Source organism: Dermacentor albipictus, chromosome 4 (genome assembly GCF_038994185.2).
Source record: "Dermacentor albipictus isolate Rhodes 1998 colony chromosome 4, USDA_Dalb.pri_finalv2, whole genome shotgun sequence".
NCBI lineage: Eukaryota > Metazoa > Arthropoda > Arachnida > Ixodida > Ixodidae > Dermacentor > Dermacentor albipictus.
Window position 1 is genome coordinate 124,534,601 of NC_091824.1, and position 5,725 is coordinate 124,540,325.

The following is a 5,725-nucleotide window of genomic DNA, read 5'->3' on the forward strand; positions in this document are numbered from 1 at the left end:
GATGAAAACAACCCAGGAACCCAGCTTCTCGTGGTAACTTTATTTTTATACACCACACCATAATTTTATTATAACATCAAGTTCTTTTGCAATGGCAGATCGTTTTTTTTTTCTGGATAGCGACATGCAGCAGAAACAAAGACAGCACCACATCCTGCGTATAGGCGCGATAGATGGGGCCCACGCGAACACGTACGTTTGCATCTACAATTTAGCTTTTCCTTATATTATCGTGACTGCCAAGGACATCGAAAAAAGAGGCACCGTTCCATTCGTTTCTCACAGTAGCCACTCAATCTGACCAACGGAGAAGCGAGCACCAAGAAATAGGGGCGGTGACCAAGAAGGAATCAAGCGACCGATCCTGACTTTCGGGAAGGGGCGATCGACTCGCTGTCCGAGGGCTCGCTCGGCAGGGTGCTGCCGGCGCTGCTGATCCGGCTGGCTTTCTGGTCGCGGAAGCTGCGCCGAACCTGTGTGCGAAATTAAAAAAAAAGAAAACGATAAAGTAAAGCAATGAAGGGGGCTAGTTGGTGAACGTTCATCCTTCTTAATGAACCTGTCCTTCCTTAATATCGTGTTTGTAAAAGTGAGCGCAATATAACCGAAAACGATAAAGGAAAAAGACGAACAGCAACAACAACAATAACAACAACAACAACAACGACAAGACGACGACGACAAACCTTTGCAGAGCCGACGTACATGGCAGAATCTATGTGATGCGAAGCTTTCGTTGAGCTGGGTAAATGTTTTAAATCTAAACAATATGTGTGCAATTATCTTTGTTGCCATTCCATGCAATGTGCTATCTCGCGCAATGCTTATGATTATGCAGCGCACAGGTCCCTACTTCAATGACATGCACTGTTCAATTTACGCCCTGCATCGTTCAGAAGCTAAGCTGAAATGCTGACATTAGTTCATGCGAATGCCCAGCGTGAGTGCATGGGGTTGTGTCACGAGAATGGAGGCGATGTTTCAAGTTTTTCGAGGGAAGAATGGTGAGGTGTGCGCGTAGGCAAGTAGGACACGAAAGACAGTGGCAAGTTTGACTATGATTTACCTGTTTCATTCCAGCATCTGTGGTCAAATAGAAACTGGTGCGCACGCAAGTGCTTTTGTGCGCGCGTGCCCTTGCGCATGTGCTTTGTTCGGCAACAGCAGCAACAGCAGCAACAGTCAGCAACAGTCACGTTCACAATGACTAGGAGGGTGCGCGAAGATAGAGTCGCTTCAGAAGAAACGATGTCCGCTGCTTAGTACAGCGAAGCTGTATATGGCTAGTTTCCAGCGGATCGATGTCCGTAGACTAAAAACTGTGGGCCGATCCCGAACATCGTGCAATACCTGGCCAACCCACGGTGGTGGCGAGGCAGGGTTCAAGCACTCCGCTAACTTGCAAAAAATCAGTTTGATATCTTGGGTCCAAATACAACCCGTATCAGATATTAAGCTGATGAGAACAGATAGTACACTTTGACTCGCGTCGGCCATGTCTACGTTCGCAACGCCCTCTCATTGTCGGCGTTCCATGCGCTTGCGTATCTCCTTTCCTTTCCTTCTGCTCTCCCGTGGTGGCGGTACCGTCGTCCACGAGAATGTATATAAAAATCACGCTGAGTGAGTACGTACCTATGTTCAGAATCTTGTATCACCTCTGTGTCATATGCTAAACAGCTTCGGTGGTCATCCACTTTCACAGAGTGGGACGGCTCATGATTTTTGTTCCTCTGTTCAACCAAAACTCACCACGTAACTGCAGCGTGTGTGTTGTTTTCATGCGTTATCGCTCACCTAGAACTGCACCGGCACCTCCTACTAGCGCATTTCTACCAGTACGAAGGACTGAATGCGCAATAACTTTTAATTCGTAAAAGGTGTTTGACACTGGCTGGTCGTATTCGCTAATATGAACCCCACCACGATTGGCCGACAGCTGTTCTAGTGCAAGATTTTCTTTTGTGTCAATACGGGCCGCAGATTGTGAGCGTTGCACTTCAAACCACACTTCTGATAATTCTCGCATTTGTGAAAAAGGTATTTTAGCTAACAGGTACTTATTTGCAAACGTGTGTTGGTTTCGTTACAAATTTGGAAGGATAAAACGTAGGCCGTTATAGTTCAATGTGTAGTTAAACAGCGATTAGAGATAGCGCAAAATTAGAGCAATCTTATCAACGACGTGCAAGCATTTACGCAAATACATTTAAATAGTGTCCCATGTTACGTGCTTCAATGGCATTTCTTTATTGCCCCGCTCTTTCTCGCCCTGTTATGTTCCTGCCCCAAGGAACAAAATACGCGAAGTCTTCCTCAAACTCAACTAACGCCGAAAAGTGACTGCGGAGGGATATGGACAAATTACAGAAGCAGTGAAGAGTTTCAGAGGTAAGGGTTTGGGGGGTATGCTTGCAGAGCTATTACTTATCTTCCCAATACTTATAATAACTAGCCTAGATAAGCACCTGATGATCCCTTACTCATCAAAAAAGACTAGTATATTTCAACGCTGTCATCACAGCATTAGTGTGCCTGAACTAATTAACATCTTCTCAGAGCATGTGCCGAGCGTCATACTAATTCATGTAATGAGAAGTCTTCACCATGCTGTGTGTCAAATTATGCGCTATACTAACATATTTCGTCGCATATTTTGAGGATATCTCAGTATCCCTATTATAAGCCAACATGCATTTGAGAACTGACCAGCCATAACTGTGCAACTGACTCAGAAGCCGTAACACAAATAATTAAAAAGTAAGTTAAGTTAAGGTGTTAATGAGCGATTGTAAAATTTGGTATATCACACTCTTTGGGGGTTCGAGGGCTTACCCCCTCCCAGGTCGCTCCTGCCAGCTCCCTCACAACAGACGTGGGAAGAGCTGCTCAGAACGCCGGATGAAAAAGTACAAAAAGCCCTCGTTGCCTGGGCCGAAGGGGTCGCTCCTCTTGAGGGGCCATTCTAGGACTCGGGCCTGCCAGATCATAACTGAGCAGAGTCTCAATAAAGTTGTTACCACCACCACCACCAGTCGGCGAGAATGGGTCAACTGATAAATCAATTTTTCCAACCCCATCGTTCTATTTTCACGAATGACTGAAAACTTTTCTTGAATAACCAGTAGACTTCGCACTTCGCAGGAACCATCACAGACTTCCTGCATCTGCAGCTGCAGTCTTGATTTTGGTTACGCTTGGTGTATCTGAAGTTCGTATGCACCGACAACACCTGCATTAGACTAAGCGCGTGCATGGTTGGAGACGCGACGTGACACTGATGTTATGCATTCTGAGACGAAGGCCTGATTACGATATGTGCTGCCAATTGCTTCCTGTAGTCTCCAGTTTATTATCTCGACTCTGCGGTGGCAGATTTTGTAGACGGTCGGTTCATTAGCGTTGATCACATCGTGAAGACGCTTTGCATTTCATTGCTACATTTTGCTGAGCTACTTCAGTGATACTTTCTGATGGTATAAGAAAGGGGTGAAACAAGATATTGATATAACTTATTGCTTTCAGTTTCACGACGTTTTACTCCAGAAGAAGGACTGCGTTGTGTAGATGGTTTTACATACATCTGCGTACTGTGGACGTTTGCGCCTGTGGCGAAACAAACAAACAAACAAACAAACAAACAAACAAACAAACAAACAAACAAACAAACAAACAAACAAACAAACAAACAAACAAACAAACAAACAAACAAACAAACAAACAGGGTCAAGTTTCAGTCACGTCATCATAACTCAAATGCCTATTAAAATCTCAGGCATGCGAATTCTAAACGTGGTACGCACAGCTAAACATGGCAACGCATAATCAAAGCATATTATTTTATACAATGACGCTATGGCTCTCAAGTATGAGTTTTGCAAATCTCAGATTAAATTGTATGTCTTTAAATAATCTATGGAGGCAGGCCATTCCACTACTTCAGCTACTTCGGCGTACACTCAGCCTCAAAGTGAGACGAAAGCAGCTTAGATCGATCGATCAATCAATCAATCAATCAATCAATCAATCAATCAATCAATCAATCAATCAATCAATCAATCAATCAATCAATCAATCAATCAATCAATCAATCAATCAATCAATCAATCAATCAATCTTTTTATTAACGGCATATATACACATACACATGGTGGGAGGTACATACAGAAGGAGGTCCTAGGGTCAAAGACCGATGGAGGACCTCCTATACAACGCAGGACAAGAGCGCTAAATAACAATGCAGCAAGACATGGGGAAAATGCGAGAGTAACGACGTTGCTGACGACAAGGTTTTGTTTTTCCTCTCTTCTTTCCGCGGTGAAGGTACGGCGGACTTGAAACTTTCATCCATTTACTTAGAAGCTCGAAATTGTTCCGAACACATTGTATAGACGTGGAAAGCACTTGCTGAGAAAGTTTGCCAAAACTGCGTCCTTCCCCGTTACTCTTCTGAAAGATTGCCTCCATCGCTGTCACATCCCAAACGCTTTAGTCAACATCCCGACTCACTGCTCTGTAGCGAAAAGAGTTTACGGTGTGGCCATCGTTCTTTTTAAAAAAATTGATCCTCAGACAGTTCGTTTACCACCGACGGTGCAGGAAGATTAGGATTTCAGACAGTCTTGAAATATTGAAGACAAATTGCTTGTGAATGGAAGAAAATGGGACCATAGAGAAAGGAATACAATAAGAGCGGACACTCCCATAGAGCCCAGCGGCCGAATTGACTGCAGCGCACCAAGCCGTCGATGTTAAAACCTGAATCACACTTCCGGTTTCGGTATTGTGCGCGCGCGTTTTGAATTCTAGCTGGTGCGCGTCACGCCGGCCCCGTTCTATTTTTTTTTGCTTTTGCAGCAAGTATTTATTTACATATTTATTTTTATTTATTAAATATTTATGTGCAAATTATTTTATAAAGTAAAATTGATTGCGAACGATCTTCACAAGCCTCCATTGAATATGTGCCACGTGCAATTTAATAAAGACGCAAGACACCTTGTGAAATGTGGAAAAATTAATGTTTATTTTATTCTTTGTAAATGCTCGTCGCGGGCTTTTTGTGCATTCATCCAGCGTTGTGGCACCAGGTAAGCAGCAGTAGTTTCCGCAGGAAGCTCCACCAGACGACGTAAGCTGAAAAAAATTACAAGCGTCATTTTGGTATTAACATCTGAGAATAATGCCTGTAGAGGCGAAGCGTGCGAAAGTGGCGAGTGGGTGGCATTACAAACAAAAGCAGTTCATATTTACACGCACACGGCGTAGAAAATACCCGACTCATCCCAAGCAATACCGTACATACCACAAACACATTCTAATTCCAAACATTCCCCTCTTCCCACTACTTATTTCCTGCACTTTAATGGCAAGAATGCGCGGGCCACGGCGCGTTTCGCGAACTTGGCTACAACCGACGCGATAGTACGCTACGAATACACAGAGGTGGCCACAACACAGGCTCTCATCCCGAGCATGCTGGACGCTCGCAGAATTCCTTCTACTCTCACTCAAGACAAAATGCGTGGGTGCCGTTCATAAGACAGAATTTTCGAGTTACTAGTTCCTGGCGTTTGAGCTCCTTGGCTTATCACTTCTGCGTTCTGCAGGCGCAAGCAACGCACTCCCGTGTTATCACTCTTGACGATTGCTCGTCGCGTTTTCGACAAGCGTGGGTACCGAAAGAAGGCTTAAATTGTTGCGGGGACATAAAAATTGCGACAAA

At 44.3% G+C, this 5,725-nt stretch overlaps 1 pseudogene; it reads right to left on the reverse strand.

Moving 5' to 3' along the window:
* Nucleotides 1-1,316: 1,316 nt before the first annotated feature.
* Nucleotides 1,317-1,497, reverse strand: LOC135899617 (U2 spliceosomal RNA; annotated as a pseudogene).
* Nucleotides 1,498-5,725: the final 4,228 nt, after the last annotated feature.